Here is a 20,159-nt window from a genome sequence, read left to right on the forward strand (position 1 = left end):
TAAACCAATGTCAGTTCCAAACATGAGAGCTGCAGGCGATCAGTCATCGGCCGATGTTCTTTCAATCAATGTACACTGGGAGTGACAAAGATCACAGGAGCTTCAGAGAGGGAGTGATGGGGGATTTATCAATGGTGTTTTTTTTGTTTTGTTTTTTTTTTAAACATTTTCTTCTGTATTTGTTTTTTAACAGAGAGTAAAGGTACCGTCACACTAAGCAACATCGCTAGCAACATCGCTGCTGAGGCACAACTTGCTAGCGATGTTACTGTGTGGGACATCCAGCAACAACCTGGCCCCTGCTGTGAGGTCATGGTTGTTGCTGAATGTCCTGGACCATTTTTTAGTTGTTGCTGTCCCGCTGTGAAGCACACATCGCTGTGTATGACAGCGACAGAGCAACAACTAAATGTGCAGTGAGCAGGAAGCCGGCTTCTGCGGACGCTGGTAACCAATGTAAATATCGGGTAACCAAGAAGCCCTTCCCTTGGTTACCCGATATTCACCTTTGTTACCAGCGTGCGCCGCTCTCACGCTGCCAGTGCCGGCTCCCTGCTCCCTGCACACGTAGCTGGAGTACACATCGGGTAATTAACCCGATGTGTACTGTGGCTAGGAGTGCAGAGAACAGGGAGCCGGCACTGGCAGTGTGAGAGAGGCGGACGCTGGTAACGAAGGTAAATATCGGGTAACCAAGGTAAGGGCTTCTTGGTTACCCGATGTTTACCATGGTTACCAGCGTCCGCAGAAGCCGGCTCCTGCTGCCTGGACACGTAGCAGAGTACACATCGGGTAATTAACCCGATGTGTACTGTGGCTAGGTGTGCAGGGAGGCAGCGCTAAGTGGTGTGCGCTGGTAGTTACCAAGCGCAGCATGCTTCCACGTGTAGCGACGCTCCAGCGATCCCTGCCAGGTCAGGTTGTTGGTGGGATCGCTGGAGCGTCGCTAGTGTGACATCTCACCAGTGACCTCCTAGCAACTTACCAGCGATCCCTATCAGGTTGTATCATTGTTGGGATCGCTGGTAAGTTGTTTAGTGTGACTGGGCCTTTAGAGCAATTATTGTCACAAAGAAGATTTTTTTTAAATCAACAGAATAACTGTGCTGACTTTTGTTAGTTATTCTATAAATCTGCTAATCTGAGATGCCTGATAAAATGCGTCTTCTGTAGATCACAGCACAGATGTGCAGACCGGACTCCAGGACACAAGGGCTTTTTGGCTTCTGAGAGGAGAAACCTTGATTCTTCCTTCATTACCGGCATCTATTGCTGTGTGTAAATCACTGTGTAACCAGACTGAGGACTGAAGAGTTTGGTAAAAATAAAACCCCGACCTGCGAATTTTCTCAGAGCGCTTAAAGACTCGATCCATGTGCAGTCTGTAAGTTTGCTGTGGCGCCGACCGAACCCGATCTGAAGAGCATGCTGTGCAGCGCAGGGCTGCCACCTGGAATTTCAGGGCCCCATACTGGCAAAACTTTCTGGCCCCCTTGAGACTCCGCCCAGGCTCCACCCCAGGCTGCTGGCTGTATAATAACATATAGCGGCAGTATATACAACCCCTGGCAAAAATTATGGAATCACCTGGCTCTGAGGATGTTCATTCAGTTGTGTGCTTTTGTTTAAAAAAAGCAGATCACAGACAGAACAAAACTAAAGTAATTTCAAATGGCAACTTTCTGGCTTTAAGAAACACTAAAAAAACACTAAAAAAAATCATGAAAACATAATGCGCTAACCAGTAATGGTTACTTTTCAAGACCAAACGGGGAAAAAAATTATGGAATTACTCAATTATGAAGAAAAAAATTATGGAATCACCTGTAAATTTTCATTACCAAAACTAACACCTGCATCAAATAAGATCTTCTCGTTAGTCTGCATTTATAAAGGAGTGATCACACCTTGGAGAGCTGTTACACCAAGTGGACTGACTTGAATCATGGCTCCAACACAAGAGATGTCAATTGAAACAAAGGACAGGATTACCAAAGTCTTAAAGAGGGTAAATCATCACGCAATGTTGCAAAAGATGTTGGTTGTTCACAGTAAGCTGTGTCTAAAATATGGACCAAATACAAACAACATGGGAAGGTTGTTAAAGGCAAACATAGTGGTAGACCAAGGAAGACATCAAAGCATCAAGACAGGAAACTTAAAGCAATATGTCTCCAAAACAGGAAATGCACAACAAAACAAATGAGGAACGAATGGGAGGAGACTGGAGTCAATGTCTGTGACTGAACTGCAAGAAACCGCCTAACGGAAATGGGATTTACATACAGAAAAGTTAAACAATATTTGCCTGTCTAAACAATGACTACCTGACGAGAACATGTAAATTTTCACAGTTATTGATGATATGGGGCTGCATGTCAGGTAAAGGCACTGGGGAGATGGCTGTCATTACATCTTCAATAAATGCCCAAGTTTACATTGAAATTTTGGGCACTTTTCTTATCCCATCAATTGAAAGGATATTTGGCGATGATGAAATCATTTATCATGATGATAATGCATCCTTCCCTAAAACTGTGAAAACATTCCTTGAAAGAAGACGCATAAGGCAATGTCATGGCCTGCAAATAGTCAAGATCTCAAACCAATTGAAAATCTTTGGTGGAAGTTGAAGAAAATGGTCCATGACAAGGCTCCAACCTGCAAAGCTGATCTGGCAACAGCAATCAGAGAAAGTTGGAGCCAGATTGATGAAGAGTACTGTTTGTCACTCATTAAGTCCATTCCTCAGAGACTGCAAGCTGTTATAAAAGCCAGAGGTGGTGCAGCAAAATACTAGTGATGTATTGGAGTGTTCTTTCGTTTGTTTGTTTTTCACGATTACATAGTTTTTTCCTCATAATTGAGTAATTCCATAATTTCTCCCCCCTGTTTGGTCTTGAAAAGTATCCGTTACTGGCTGCACATTATGTTTTCATGATTTTTTTTTAGTGTTTCCTAAAGCCAGAAAGCTGACATTTGAAATTACTTTAGGTTTGTGCCGTCTGTGATCTGCTTATTTTAAACAAAAGAAAACAACTGAATGAACATCCTCAGAGCCAGTGGAGGCCAGAATTTTTGCCAGGGGTTGTATATATATATATATATATATATATATATATATTATATATATGGGCTGGAAATCTAAAGCAGGTTTTGTGGAAATGTCATAGCTGAACAGACTGCATGTCTAGGACCTATGCTATGCTGTTTAACCCCTTCAGCCCCCGGGCATTTTGCGTTTTTCCGGGGAGGGGGGTTCCCCTCTCTTTGTTCCGAGAGCCGTAACTTTTTTATTTTTCCGTCAATCTTGCCATATAAGGGCTTTTTTTTGCGGGACGAGTTGTAGTTTTAAATGGAACCATAAGTTTTAACATGTATTGTACTGAAAACGGCAAAAAAATTCCAAGTGCGGAAAAATTGCAAAAAAAGTGTGATCGGACAATACTTTTTGGGATATTTTATTCACCGTGTTCACTCTATGGTAAAACTGATGTGTCGTTGGGGGGGCGGAGCCGGACATGGCCGAGTGAGGAAGCAGCTTCTCCGAGCTCCTCTCTGCAGAACTCCATAGCACTGGCCCAAGACTCCAAAATGGGCAAATTAACGGGCAAAAAGGCCACAGCACGAACCCCAAAGAAGGCCCCCATGGCTCAAGGCAAAATCGGGGCATATCTGTCTAATCCACGGGGCTCCAGCGCTCTATCGCAGCCCGAGCTGGAAAGGCAGCAAGAATCGCGGCCTGCTGACCCGATAACTGACCTCAGGACGTCGGTGGAGAGGCGGGGGTCGACAGTGGAGTCGCGGGGTCCCGGGGGAGCCGCGGTGACCACCGACGGCAGTGGCGGTCACGGGCGGGGGGATGTGCGGAGGAGCGGCCGACAACATGAATCAGAGGCCCCACTCCAAAATGGCCGCCGCACGCTTCCAGACCAGGCCCTGCAGCGTCAGCAAGATGACCCCTCAGCGGCAGCATCACCGCCCGCTACCCCTTCATCGCAGCCCGCGATGGGAATGGAACTTCCCGGTGGCCGGCAGAACATCGACTTACCTCCGGTCGCTTCCAGATGCCTAATGCCTCTTCAGCCTGCAGCACACACGCAGACAGGCTCTGGAGCGGCGTTCGGGAAACATCCATTACAGCAGCGCTCCCAGAGTGAGGGGGCCCCGCGGTCACCAGTCTCCCGCGTTGTCAACAGCACCACCGATGGAGGTAGGACACAAAGCCCAGGCACCCCGGCCCCACCGCATACCAAAATCTCCAGCCCGCAGGCGTTAACTGGACTGGGGGAGGGGGGAAGGGGCACAGTCATGGCTGGCGACGGCAGCCCCCCATCATTTGCAAAAGGCACAATTATTTACCTGACGGCCCCCCCTATAACATCGCCATATACGGGCACTCATGTGGAGCAGAGGGGATCCTACAGCATCCAAGGGCCCCAGGACCAGACTGGGGGGAACCTCCAAGGGCCCCCTCATTATACACCCCCTGCGAGGTGGTCCACGGGCTCCTCAAGGGAAAATAGCCCGACGGGCCCAGGAGGTAGCATGGTGGCAACCACTAAAGATCAGTGGAATGATGGGCCCAGGGCACCAGGGACCCCTCCACAACAGATTACCACAGTAGCACACTTGGGAGGACATATAAGCACCTCTAGAAGTTCACAAATACTATATGACCCAGCTTTGCAGGACTCTATCGGCTCTTTTTCCACAACATCTTTCTCCACTAATGTGATAAATGAAGAGCGTCCAGCATCCTTAGCAGACCTACGGTCCCTTTTCCAAGCAATGCCCACTAAAAATGATATAGCTGCTCTGGCCAACCAGGTAGTGGCAGAATGTAAGCAAGAATTTGCCCAGCTACGGATGGACCTTTCTTCACTCACCCAAAGGGTGGATGTCCTTACAGACCAACAAACAACATCTCAAGCTGACATCCAATCTGTCCAATCCACACTGCAGGTTCAGTCCAAGCAGCTATTCTCTCTCCAACAGCACGTGGACGACTTAGAGAATAGAAATCGAAGAAATAACCTGCGTATCAGGGGTCTGCCGGAGTCAATTGCCCCTCCTGACATACCTTCAGTCCTTATCTCAATCTTTAATAATTTACTAAAAAGACCACCCGGGGCCCCCCTGGAACTTGACAGGGCCCACAGGGCATTACGCCCCCCGGACCCAGGGGACCCCCGCCCGAGAGACATTGTATGCAGGGTGCACTATTTTGCAGCAAAGGAAGCTATCCTTCAAGCAGCTCGAAAGAAACAGTCCCTAACGTACAATGGATCTACAATACGCATCATGCCGGATCTTTCGAGACACACCCTAGCTCAGAGGGCGGTTCTCAAACCCTTGTTGGATGTCATTAGAGAAAGGGGTCTCCCGTTTCGTTGGGGTTTTCCCTTTTCTCTGTCGGTACAAAAAAATTCAAGATGGTGGGTAATGCGGTCACCAGAAGACCTCCCATCCTTTACCTCAAACCTGGGTCTACCCCCAATCTCCATCTCTCAATGGCCCACCACCTTGCTCCAACCGTGGGTCCCAAGGGAACGCCCAGCCCCTCCCCAAGCAAATCCATCCCCCGTTCATGCAAGGGGACTCCCCCCGAGAGAGATTCGGGGCCGGAGATTGGGCCGTCCGAGATAAAGGTCAAGATATCGGGGACTACCCAATGTATCGTAAACTTTAACTAGCTAAGTACATAGACTTTACTTTCTAACCTGCCGAGTGCCCAAGGCCCTTATTACTCAAACTTTTGATTATATGCGCCAGTGTTTATGGTAATCTCTAATGTTAACAGTATACTACGGAGCTATCAACGGTTATGTCTGATCTTTTCCTCCCCCAAGTAGGTCGGGACCCTCTGTCTTGCCCGGGTGCGGCGGACAAGCTCCCCCGGCACGTTTGTTCTCAGCTAGTGTATTGTGCGGGAGCTATACCCCTGCTGTTTTCTCTGCTTCAACTCCTATTCTTTTTACTCTTCATCTGCCTTCCACAGTTCACACTTCCTTCTCCCTCCCCAAATGGTGGCCGAGACGGGCTAGTCCGTCCTTATATCTCATGTACCTATAACACTTCAATCTTTTACAGATGGCCAACCTGACAATCGCCTCCTTCAATGCTAAGGGTCTTAACGTGCCGGAGAAGAGAGCACAGGTCCTCTACCACTTCCACAAGCACAAGGTGAAAATAGTATGTTTTCAAGAAACGCATTTCAAACAGGGACACGCCCCTATCTTAAAGAACAAGTACTACCAAACCTGGTTATTTTCAGATAACCCAGAATCCCGCTCAAAGGGAGTGGCGATTGCCATTCACAAGTCTCTTCCACATCAAATTATAAACTGCACATCAGACGGTACGGGACGGTATATTATCCTCTCACTAATAGCTGGAGACCAAACATTCACAATCATAAATGCTTACGCCCCAAACCAGAGACAAGATGACTTTCTGGCTAGCCTTGCCGACACTGCGATGCCCCTAATTAGAGGTACAGCAATTCTCTGTATTGACCTTAATGCTACTCTGGACCCTACATTAGATAACTCCAAGGGGAAGTCCAGCATTTCATACACCACCATCAAACGTATCAAAAGGGTTCTATTAAGTATCCAGCTGTTTGACACTTGGAGAATAACACACCCGTCAGATAGAGACTATAGTTTCTACTCGCACTCACGAGACTCCTACAGTCGTATAGACTACATCTTCATACAGCACAATGCTCTCCCTTGGGTCCGACAGACTGGAATAGGCAGCATATTGTGGTCAGACCACGCCCCAGTATACTGTGAGGTAGAGGTTCCTTCCCTCCCAGCCCCTGCGGGAACATGGCGGCTTAATGAATCTTTGCTCATGGATGAGCTCTGTGTTTCTGATGTGCTGACCACGATCACTCAATTTTCAGAGGATCATTTGGCAGACGACACAGCCCCCACGTTTAAGTGGGAGGCACTGAAGTGCGTCTTGAGGGGCACTTTCATCAAACATGGAGCCCGTATTAAAAAAGAAAAAGCCCAGAATCTATTAGAGGCCCTCCGCAAGGTCTCGGGGTTAGAGCTTGCTCATAAGCGGGCCCTATCAGCCACCACCTTACAGGCCCTCTTGCAGGCCAGATTACAGGTCAAGAAATTGTTGGATGCGTCATACCAGCGCCTGTTGCAAGTGGGAAGGGGGAAATTTTATGAATTCGGGGATAAGCCGGGCAGACTATTGGCAAATGCACTGAAGGAAGGGAAAGCTCACACTCTAATTCCCTGCATTAAAAATACAAGAGACGAGATGCTCTATGCTACTCCTGATATCTCTTCTGCCTTCCATGCGTACTATTCCAAATTATACAATCTGACCCCTCGGGTTCCTGAGATAGACCACGAGCCCCCTACAATGCCCTCTCCCTTTCAACCTCTTAATAAGTCCACAATTGAGGACCTCGAGAAGCCATTTCTTCTTGAGGACATTCTGTCAGTAATCCGTGACACACCCGGTAACAAAAGTCCCGGCCCGGATGGATTCCCAGCCAAATTTTATAAGACGTTTGCAGAACAGTTAGCACCCCTAATGCTCCTTTCTTTTAATGCGATATCAGATGAGACCCCATTCCCTCCCCACTCCACGACAGCTCATGTGGCTTTGCTCCGAAAACCTGGTAAAGACCCTACCGCATGTAGCAGCTTCAGACCAATATCGTTGCTCAATGTGGATTTGAAGATCTACGCTAAGCTTCTTGCAAACAGACTCAATCCCCTTTTGCCAGATCTGGTGCACTTGGACCAGGTAGGATTCGTTCCTGGTAGGGAAGCAAGGGACAACACCCTAAAAACCCTAGACCTGGTCCAACATGCTCACACCCAAAAAATCCCCATGATGATGTTATCGTTAGACGCCGAAAAGGCATTCGATAGAATTTCCTGGCATTCTATCTCTCAGACTTTGTCCCATGTTGGTTTTGGTCCAACCTTCTCATCTAAAATTTTGGCCTTATACTGTTCCCCGACCGCGCGTCTAAAGATTAATGGCACCCTGTCGAGTCCCTTTGATATCCATAACGGGACTCGACAGGGATGCCCCCTATCCCCATTGCTTTATATCTTAGTCATGGAGCATCTGTTGTCGGCCATCCGGCTTAACCCCGACATACGGGGGATTAAAGTTGCCACTCAAGAATATAAATGCGCCGCCTTCGCGGATGACCTACTTATTTATGTGCAAAACCCACTCACTTCCCTTCCATCCTTAATGCGTGAACTCAATCGTTTTAGCAAATGGTCCAATTTTAAAATCAACCTTGACAAATCTGAAGCCCTAAACATATCACTTTCCCAAGCAACAGTAGATGCTATAAAACCAAACTTCCCCTTCAAATGGCCACCACACGGCAGTATCGGCTACCTAGGTATCACTATCCCATCTGATGTAACCAGACTTTTCCAGCTTAATTTTCAAAACTTTCTCTCCAAACTCGAGAGGGACCTGACTGTATGGCATAGAGGCACCCTCTCATGGTTCGGTAGGATCAGTGCCCTTAGGATGACAGCCCTGCCCAGACTGCTCTACTTACTCCAGACGGTCCCGGTATATGTCCCGGCGTCGTACTGGGTAAAGTTACAGCGCCTGTTTAATCAATTTGTGTGGTCCAAGGGACGGTCCCGACTCGGGAGGAATGTCCTAACTAGGACCAAGGGGGCGGGAGGGGTGGGGCTGCCTGACTGTCGGCGTTATTATCTGGCTGCTGCCCATGCAAGGGTCTTAGACCTCTTACATAACTCTGGATCGAAGCTCTGGGTCCGCCTGGCACACGACCTGTGCCCCTTATCTATTCTATCCATGCCATGGAACTGGCCACTTCTTACCAAACATAAGATAGGAATGTCCTACACCACTAAACAAACATTACAATCAGTACACTCAATGCCACGGAATAAGCGCCTGCTCCAGACTCAGGGACCCCTCATGCCACTGACGGATAACCCTGACTTTTTACCAGGGGCATCGTCTAATAACTTCTTGGGAAGCTCAAAACAGAACCCCCTGAGACTGGGACAGGTGGCACCAGAAGGGGTTCTTCTCCCACTCCCGGACATTGTGGGGCAGAGAGACTTCAAAATGCGGTTCTACTTTGAATATGCCCAACTTAAACATTTCATAACCACGCAGGGGCTAGACCTAACTTGTCCCTCATCCCCAACCCCTTTTGAACTTCTCTGCACAGGGACTCCCGACACTAGACATGCAATATCAAGGATTTATGGGATCTTGACAGCAGCAGCAGAAACACCACTTCCTCGCTTCTGTGCTGCTTGGGAGGCAGAGCTCGGCCAGACATTCTCCAGGGGTCAATGGGAACGATGCTTCCGCCTGACCCACAAGTCAGCGGTTGCAACGAGAATGCAAGAGACTTGCTACAAAATTCTCTCCAGGTGGTACAAGGTCCCGTCATCCCTTCATAAGTGGTGCCCCGAAATCCCTGACACATGCTGGCGGTGCGGAGCACAGGGAGGTACCATGGCCCATATCTGGTGGTATTGTCCGAGCTTGGCGGCCTTCTGGAGCAAGGTGCTGGTGGGCATCCAGGAGGTCACAGGGATCTTAGTCCCCAGTCGCCCCGAGGCAGCCCTATTGTTTATGTTTAAAATACCGGAAAAGGTGTATAAAAAATCTCTTACCGGACATTTGCTCCAGGCCGCCAAGACAGTAATCCCACGACATTGGAAAGACCCTACTCCCCCGTCCATAGAGGAATGGGTGACAGAAGTAAATGTAATACACCGCATGGAGATGGTAATGGCTCAATCGCGAGGCCAGCTAGTGGAAGCCTCCTCTAAATGGTATCAGTGGGAATCTTTTCTCTCTGACCCAAGGTTTCTTGCCCTCGTTGACCCTCAGTAAACAAGACCCTCAGCTAGCCACACCTTCCATAGTCATTTTCATTCTTTTCAGGTTCACGCCCAACAGACGGGACGCCAGTCTCGGCCAACATATTCCTATCCACATCTTTCCCCCTACGGTTCTCCCCCTCTTGTCTCCCCCACCCACTTCTGATCTACTCTTTTCCTTGTTCTTCCTTCTTTACCTTTACTTTGGTTTCTTGTTTTCTATTAGTAAGTCATGTTGTTTGATTATTTCCTCAACGACAGTTGTGAAGATTACTGAGCCTGTGGCCTTTAGCCACCGTGATGGCTTCTTGTTTATCAAATTTGTATTCAATGGTTTGCAATGTTGTTGTACTCTTTCCTTTGAAAACCAATAAAACTTTAAATTGGAAAAAACTGATGTGTCGTTGTGGTGCCTGAGGTCGGTGCGAGTTTGTAGACATCAAACATGTATAGGTTTACTTTTATATGAGGGGTTAAAAAAATTCACAAGCTTGTCCAAAAAAGTGGCGCACGTTTTGCGCCATTTTCCAAAACGCGTAGCGTTTTCATTTTTCTTGATCTATGGCTCAGTGACGGCCTAATTTTTTTTGCGTCTCGAGCTGACGTTTTTACCTGTTCCATTTTTGGGCAGATGATACGTTTTGATCGCTTGTTATTGCATTTTGCGCAACATTTGCGGCAAACAAAAAACTTAATTTTGGCGTTTGGAATTTTTTTGCTGCTACGCCATTTGCCAATTAGATTAATTGATTTTAGATTTTGATAGAACAGGCATTTCTGAACGCGGCGATACCAAATATGTGTATATTTTTTTAACCCTTTAATTTTCAATGGGTGAAAGGGGGGTGATTTGAACTTTTAGGTTTTTTATTTTTTAATTTTTTAAAACTTTTTTTAACTTTTTTTTTATTTTACTAGTTCCCCTAGGGGGCTATAGGGATCGGCAATCTGATCGCTCTGCCATATCTCCAGATCACAGCTACAGAGCTAAGAACTGCAGATATGCTGCTTTTACTTTCAATGCCAGCAGTATTCCGGCATTGAGAGTAAATGACTCATGTTAGCTGCAGGCATCATCACATGGCCCTGTGCTACCATGGCAACCACCGGAAATAACATGATCATGTCACGTGACTTCCGATGGGGGCGGGGTAAGTCAGCATAATGGCGGCGCGCATATACATCTCGCTGCCAGATTTTGGCAGTGAGATGTAAGGGGTTAATAGTCGCGGGTGGAAGCGATTCCACCTGCGACTATCAGGCACACATGTCAGCTGTGGAAAACAGCTGATATTTGCGCAGATCGCTGTGGCCTGCCCAGTACATCATGGGTCGTTAAGGGGTTAACAAGCTGGACTTTTGCTTTTCATATCTTTCTGAAGTAAGTGTGTTTTCTTCTGTTTGTTACTAGTGTGAACAAAATACTGAGTTTTTGTCACACTCTAAACATGGCGAGCACGTTCAGACCAACAAATGTCTGATGCACAACAAAAACACACCACAACACCACAAACAAGGGGGACACAAGGAATACAATAACATCAGTGGGCCCTGGCAGTAGTGAGAGGGTAGATGGGACCTCTCCTGCCTTTACCTGCCGCTGTACCCTGCACTTCTAGCCAGACCCTATACAGGCTCCGCACCTGTCACAAAGCAGGAACCTGAAGCCCTGAGAAGACCCTTCAATAGTCCTGGCTAGGGAGTGTGAAGGTTAGGTGGATTAGGCCCACTGCTGCACTAATATAACAAGAGGGTAGGTGAGACAAACAGGGGAATAACAACCAAAATGGAGAAGATATGAGTTCAGGATGAATCCACAGCAGCTCCTTCCACCAAGGCAGCCAGATTACAAATGGTTTTTCATCATCAGCAAAGATTACTGGTAAACCCTGCTACTTAAACACAAAAGGGTGTGGATATAGAGCAGCTGCGACTGAAATGCTTTGCTGGAAAGCTCCTAGCAGCAAAACTGAAACTAACTGTAAGACCACCAAGAGAAACAAAACAATGGAGATGAGAGGCTTCAGTCGTAAAGCTGTCACTACTCTCTAAAAAAATAGGGAGACGGCCATGACAGTTTTAAACTGAGAACCTCTGTGCGCCTCTTTATTGCGTCCCTGCCATTGCCTACCCTTACATTTGGTTGCTTCAAACTTACAAACGCAGTGAGGCAGGAGATCATTTTTTGGGGTAGTTATGTCAGAGTGAAAAAATATCTCCTGGATAGAGAGTCTGTCACAAACACAGTCCAGTGTAACAGGCCAGATTACCTCCTTGCCCAGACTATACCAGGGGTTAAAATGGACTAGGCCAGATTATACTCCTCAAGGCCAGAATATACCCCACGGGTTGTAAAGTAGCCTAGGCTAGACCATACCCTTCTAGACAAGAATATTGCTGTGTTTTTGCTGCTGATTCTTAACTAGTGCTACAGTATATATGGATGCACATACACACCATATATATACTGTATATTAGGTACTACTGTATCTATATAAATATCTTATGACATACAGCTAATTTCATGCATATGAATACCATTGAGTGATATATTCAAGAATTACTTAATTTTTCAACATTTTATTGTGGGTTCAGCTTTGTCTGGAAAGTGAGAAAGCTAAGCGACTTAAATCTTACCACTCTAAACACACAGACTTTTATTACTTCAACCAGAAAAACCTGACTGTTCATAATATAAGTCATAACTAGTGATGAACGAATGTATTTGTCACTATTTGCAGAATAGTGCGGTATTTGGGTTATTCATTATATAGCAAGTAATGGTGTATTCGCCTCGCTATATTCGGATGTCCCACCCAGCAGGGTTGGCGCCTGATTTGCAGCCACTAAACATGCTGGGCTTTTTAACCAATCACAGCAATCCCGCAGCCATCTTGGTTACGGCATTACTGTAATTGGCTTGCCGCACAGCGTGATAGGGTCTATAAAAGACCTTCCACCGCCATTTTGCACACATTACATTGCCAGCGTCTCCCACCAAGTGATTCATACTGACCGATCACCGTTGTGGTGCGGCTGTCATACTGTTCCCGCTGCCTCTCATTCTTTATCCGTACCCGCTCGTTAGGCTCATACATATTCATTGCTTCCCCACGCGCCCCCACGCTGAGTGACAGCTGTTTGACTGCATCCAATCACAGCCACCGGTGGCCGGGTCTATATCGTACAGTAAATAAGTAATAAAAAAACAAACAGCCTGTGATCCCCCCAATTTTGATAAGCAGCCAAGAGAAAGCCCAACAGCTGGGGTCTGGTATTCTCAGGTTGGGGAGACCCACGTAATTGGGAGCCCCCCAGCCTAAAAATATCAGCCAGCAGCCTCTCGGAATTGCCGCATCCATTAGATGCGACAGTACAGGCACTTTACCGGCTCATCTCGATTGCCCTGATGTGGTGGCAATCGGGGTAATGAAGGGTTAATAACGCACAACTGTCATCAAGCCCAGAATTAGTGATGGGAAGGGGTCTATGACAACATCCATCACTAAATCTAAAAGTAAAAAGAAATACACATACACCGAGAAAAATCCTTTATTTGGAATAAAATACAAAACCACACTATTTCAACACTTTTTTAACCTCAAAACACCCAGGTCCGACGTAATCCACACGAGGTCCCACGATGGTCCTGGCTCTGCTACATCCGAGCCTGGAGAGACTGAAAACATATCCAATCTCTCCAGGCTCCGGTAAACAGTGACAAGAAGGACCCAGCTGGCAGCAGTGACGTCACTCAGTTCCCATGGTATGACCTCTGGTGACCTGAAGCACTCTGGCATAAAGTACGGAGCCGTGTCCCACTTCCCACCAGCACTTTAACAGTGGCAGTGCCGGCATGGAGGTGTGGGCTTCCCCGCACTCCCTGGACGGCATTGTCAGTGTTTAAGGCCTGGCAGGGAGCGGGGCATGACCCCAAACTTTAAGCCGGAGTGCTTCAGGTCACCAGAAGTCATACCATGGGAACCCGGTTATGAACTCCGATGAAGAGAGTGACGTCACTGCTGCCAGTCGGGTCCTTCTTGTCAGTGTTTCCCGGTGCCTGGAGAGATCGGACATGTTTTCGGTCTCCCTAGGTTTGGATATAGCAGAGCCAGGACCATCATGGGATTATATACCTACCGGATCACATACCTGCAGAGGTGTATGGTGGGTTAATAAAGTGGTGAAAGAGGGTGCTTTTTTGTCTTTTATTTCAAATAAAATGATTTTTGGGTGTTTGTATTTATTTACTTACAGATTAATGATGGGGGTGTCTCAGACGCCTACCATGATTAATCTAGAACCTAGTGGCTGCTATGGGCTGCCATAAACTCCTTCATTACCTTGATTGCCACTGCACCAGGGCAAAGGAAAGAGCCGCTAAAGTGCCAGGACTGTCACTTCTAATGGATGCGGCAATTCCGGGCGGCTGTTGGCTGATATTTTTAGGCTGGGGAGCTCTCACTAACATGGGTCTCCCCAGCCTTAGAATACCAGCCTCCAACTGTGTGGCTTTATCTTTCGCTAGGTATCAAAATTGGGGGGACCGGACACCGTTTTTTTTAAATGTATTCATTTATTTTACTGTACGATATACACCCACCCCCGGCAGCTGTGATTGGTTGCAGTCAGACAGCTGTCACTCAGCGTGGGGGCGGGTCTGACTGCAACCAATCACATACGCCAGTGGTCGGGAGAAGCAGTGAATATGTATGAAACTAATGAGCGGGTAGAGAAGAAGAATGAGAGACAGCGGGAGCAGTGACAGCTAAGCCACGCCACGCCGGTGATCAGTGAGTGTGAAGCACTTGCAGAAAGAGAACAAGAGAAAGAGAGAATAAGTGGCGTAATACTGTGACATCCTTATTCCCAAAATTATATGCCAGTCAGACATGCATGCAGGCATATTCTCCAGGCTCTCCCTATTCCTTTTCATAACTTTTCCATCCATTTCAGCCTTTTCGTCAGGTCCCCAGACCTCTTTGTTGGGTCCACCATAATATTACTCGCATTTCCCATTGACTTGTTTTGTACTCACTATTTGTAACGAATGCACAAATATTACGAAGTATTCGTTACGATTATAGCGATCACGAATAATATGGTACTCACTCATCTCTAGTCATAACGTTCTGAAACGTCAACTTATAAAGGTCCCTTTCCATTGGGCGATTATTGGCTCCAGAGAGTACCGGTAGATGATAATCGTACACATGGCTGGTGACAGAACACTACAATATAAACGTTCAGAGGCAAACACTGATAACATTAAAATGATCATGCTTATTTTCAGAATAAAGTGCATGTTCTGTTCTTAAATGCAGATTAAAGCAGGACATGTCACCCAATCCATGGAGTCACCGACTTTTGTGTGGATGATGATGTCACAACTCAACAGATTTGCTGTGGCCATGATCTCTGTATCAGTTGCCCATTCTCCAACATGAGAGATGCCAGAGGTGTTCACATATTCATTCACATTTTTATTAAAGTAGCTCTGTAGTTTTTTTTGGAGAAGTCAGTTTTCATGTGGTGAATTACTATCTCTGAGAAGAGAGTGGTTGTCCTCTGTTCCAGTCAGGATATAGCTGGTGGCCCAGAAGTAGCAGTTCCGATCACCTTTGGTTTTGTATGTACGCAGTAGTTGTCTCTTATGCATCCATAGTGCACAACCCTACTAAACGTAAGGCCAAGAGTGGTGGTAAGATATTTCCTTCCTGAACTTGGTAGTGGGTTGAAAGTTTTGATTTGCTTGTGTTTCGGTGTGGCAGAGTCACTGGGACAGTCATTAGGGGACTGGGGAGGTAGAGAAGTCTCTTCATCCTGGTAAATCTTAAGGTTGCTAGGCTGGTAGGTGTTGCTCAGTATCTTGCCAGTCTTATTGTTCTTAAATTTTACTCATCCCTTGGTCAAGGATTCCACAACTAAGTAGGGTCCAACCCAGCGTGGTTCCATCTTTGAACTCATGCAATGAGTATCGTGTTGATTCAATATAAAGGATGGTGCCAGCAGTCATTTCTTTATTGCTGGTGTTTCGGCGATCAAAGGCATGCTTCTGATGTTCCTGAGCAGAGAGGATATTGGTACTGACAGTTGAGTGGAGCTTTTGAAGAATGGCTGTGAGTGTATTTAGCATATCAGGGTTGGCATCATCTGAAAGGGACATGAGGTCCACAGTGTCATTTTCTGATAGGTTGAGGTCCATAGGAAGCCTAGCCTTCAATCCATACATGACATCAAATGGAGTGCACTTGGTTGAGGCATGCACTGATGTATGATAGGCAAACAAAACATCGGGGATGAACTGGTCCCAGTCCAGTTATTTCCTTGGTAATTGACCAGCTTACTAAGAGATTCTTTGAGTGTTCGATTTTCATGTTCCTGCTGACCATTTGTTTGTGGGTGGTAGGCAGATGAAATGCGGTGATCAGCTTGAAAAAGCACCATCATGTTGTCGATGATCGAGTTCACGAAATCTCTTCGCTGGTCACTAATCAGTGTCCATACAAATAATGGGGTACAAAAAATTTGCTACTGATGTGGCACTCTTGTCTGGAACAGCTGTTGTTTCAGTCCACTTGGAGAAATGATCAGTGGCAGCAACTATATATTTGTTGCCGTTTGATGTTTCCTGAAGAGGACCGATCATATCAATCCTGACTAAGCTCCATTCTTTTCCAGGCACTGGTATACTGGTGAGTGGTGGAGCTTCCTTGCTGATTTTGGGACTTGTAACAAAAGATTTTTGACAGGCTTTGAGATGTTGGTGAACGTCGTTCTTCATTTATTTCCAGTAATAACGGTCAGAGATTTTGGCTAATGTTTTATCTCTGCCAAAATGGTCACCATAAATTGGGTTGTCGTGACAGTCCTTCAGGATATTTGGCAGTCTGCTTTTAGTGAGAACATCCTTAGTAAATAATTCCTCTGTCTGCTCGATATGGCTTAAATGTTTGTCTAAACTGGGACTTGGCATTTGCATGTTTCTCTGGAGGTCGATCATAGATCCAATGGGGGTACTTTTGTTGTGTTGCAGTGTAGAATCTCAAAAGCTGGTCTTCCATGGTTGTCAAAATTGGATCTTGAAGGTGTTCTACGTTCACTTTACATATCTTATCAGGACAGAACATGAACTCACACTGGAGAAATTAAAGTGCACAGGGGAAAAATCAGTAGCAAATCCGCATCAAAATCCGCATCCCAATAATATGGATTTTTTTGTGCAGAATCACAGCGAATTTCACAGTTTCACATGAATGAGTGAAATCTGCTGCAGACTGGAGCAAAATCTGACAAAAGCTGCATGAAATTGTATAGGTCTGGTGTGGATACCTCCCAACCGTCCCAGATCCAGCAGGACTATCCCAATTTGAGAGCTCTCTCCCACAGACCCGCTGTCACAGCTCTTGTCCTGGCTCCTCTCCTCAGTACAATGAGGAGCCTCAGTGCAGTGAATAAATTAACTCAAGAGCAGTGCATAAATTAAATTTTCATCTGCTCTGGTTTAACCAGACAAGGCTAGAACTCATGCACTAGTGAGATCTTTATCTATAGGTAGCAGCTCCACCATTGAGCCACTGCCTGTATTGCAAGGCATTGGAGGATTTGGTATTCTTGACCTTTGTATTCTAGGCAGAGAAGTCAGAAGCAGATTATTCCGTTACATAGAGACATAGATAGATATATACTGTGCCTCTATGTAGGTGAAGGGAAAAAAAGTCAGATCCTTTTGTTCCTTTAAAATTATTATAAAGAAATGAGAAAAAAATATGACAAAAGTATCATTTTATTTTTCAACCCCCAAATCAAACCAGCAACTTTCAAACACATCACAGCAGCCCTAGCTGTCCTAGCTGTGGAGCCACAAACTGTGATGATATCAGCAAGAGGATTTTATATAGATGTGGATTAGATATAGATAGACTCCACAGCAGATTACACAGGACACTGTTCATTGTACAGAGCAGCATCTCTGTGTCCTGTGTTCTACAGGGAGAGGTAAAGAGATTTCTTTATATTCTAATTAAATTATTAATAAATCAATAGAATAATGTAGTTTTTATTGCACTTTTTTTAAAGATAAATACATTTCATAAATCAGCAAATAACATAGGAATATTTGATGTCCCTGTAATCGTAACAATCCGCAAAACACAGCGACCGTCGCTCTGGCCGGCGACCCGCCTCCTTCCTAAGGGGGCGGGTCGTGCGGCGTCACAGCGACGTCACACGGCAGGCGGCCAATAGGAGCGGAGGGGCGGAGATGAGCAAGATGTAAACATCCTGCCCAGCTCCTTCCTTCCGCATATCCTACGGAAGCCGCAGTGACGCCGGTAGGAGATGTTCCTCGCTCCTGCGGCTTCACACACAGCGATGTGTGCTGCCGCAGGAGCGAGGAACAACATCGGACCGTCGCGTCAGCGTAATTATGAATTACGCCGACGCTGCAACGATGATACGATTACGACGATTTTGCGTTCGTTAATCGTATCATCAAGGCTTTACACACTACGATATCGCATGCGATGCCGGATGTGCGTCACTTTCAATTTGACCCCACCGACATCGCACCTGCGATGTCGTAGTGTGCAAAGCCGCCCTTAGGCCTCTTTCACACGTCCGTGAAAATCATGCACATTTTTCACGGACGTGTCAAAGGTGCGTATTGCCCTCAGTGTGCCGTGTTTATGTTATCTGTGATAACACAAGGAGAGCAGGAACTTTCTACTCACCTGTCCCTGGCGTTGCTCTCCGTGGTGCTGATCTACGGTCTCCGATCCTGCCGACTCCCTGCTGCTGCTGCTTCCGGTTCGCAGTACAGTAAATATACAATGAGCATAATGAGCGGGGTTCAGAAGCAAGTGACAGCAGCGGCAGAGACAGCAGGGCTGGAGAAGGTGAGTATAGATATTCATTTTAATTCACAGACATGTGTGTTTTCTCCGGTGCGTGTCACACGGATCACATCCTTGCGGTCCATGTGACACCCATGATGCCGGAGAAAAACGGACATCATGACAAGTTCTGGCTGCTATAAATGAACGAACAGTCCAGGCAGCTGCTGAAAATCCCTCAGTGCCAAATGCGTGTGGCTAGGGTGTGTGGTCAAAATTTGCCGCGGCACGAATACTTTCTCCCTTTTTCTGTTCTTCAAAAGTTGGGAGGTATAGGTGTGCATTCGCACCAAAATCCACCCACTGTGAACATACTCTAGATCTACTACTGTATGCTGCAGTATGTTTATGTATGTCATAGAAAGTAGTATACAGTAGCACCTAATATATACAGTATATGGTTTGTGTATGTGCATCTATATAAACTGTAGCACTACAGCAGCAAGAACACACCAATATTCTGCCCTGGAGGGGTGTAGACCCAGGATATATTAAGGCCTAGACCAAACTACACCAGGGGTATAAATTGGCCTAGGCCATAATATACCGTGGTATAATCTGGAATGGGTCACTGTAACCCAAGAGTATATTTTGGACTGGAGGAGTATAATCTGGCCTAAACCAATTTATACCTCGGGGTATAGTTTGGCCTAGACTATAATATACTTAGGGTATAATCTGGCCTAGGCCACCTTAACACCTGGTATAGTCTGGGGACGAGGTTAATCTGGCCTGTTACACCGGAATGTCTGAGGAGATGGTGGCAACTCGGCAGCAGCAGTTTTTAATAATAGGCTCCACATGGTGGACCTTATAGCGTGGTAAGGGGCTACCGAGAAACTCTGGGAAGGTACTGACAGGAAAGTCTCATTAGTCCCCACCACCAACCTGTCGCGCAGAGCCCAGGAGGGCTGTTCAGTATTTATCCAGGAGAGAACAGGCCCGCATAGTCTGCTAGTGATGCCAGGAGCTAGACTTTGTTTGAGCCAACTGTCCCCAACTGGCTGAGCCCTTGGACAAAAACTTGGGTACCGGCAATCCCTTTATGCTAAACGAGTCTGTACGATGGACATGCCAGAGGAACCCAGTGATGGACATTTGTGTCAGGGTGAGTTAGAGTGCACCCCAGCTTGTGGCCTTACTGGACTTAGGGAGCCTCATGACCTTGGTGCGAGATAACCTTGTCCGACCTACTGAGATCACCGGCCAGGAATTCAGTACACCACATTCGTGGGGACGAAAAAGACTACCCACCACCTTTTGATGATAAATACACCCATAGGGAGACAATGCCATGAGGTGAGGATGGATGCGAATCTGCACTATGAACTGATGTTTGGGAAGGACTTTCCAATATTTTCTGCCCTATGGCCAATAGTTGAGC

The 20,159-nt window shown here is 46.5% G+C and overlaps 1 protein-coding gene across 1 annotated transcript in view; it reads right to left on the reverse strand.

The window, feature by feature from the left end:
- The window catches only part of LOC142259334 (uncharacterized), a 527,893-nt gene that overhangs the window by 462,863 nt on the left and 44,871 nt on the right, over positions 1 to 20,159 (reverse strand). The gene's annotated exons all lie outside the window — the stretch shown is intronic.

Source organism: Anomaloglossus baeobatrachus, chromosome 1 (assembly GCF_048569485.1).
Source record: "Anomaloglossus baeobatrachus isolate aAnoBae1 chromosome 1, aAnoBae1.hap1, whole genome shotgun sequence".
Classification (NCBI taxonomy): Eukaryota; Metazoa; Chordata; class Amphibia; order Anura; family Aromobatidae; genus Anomaloglossus; species Anomaloglossus baeobatrachus.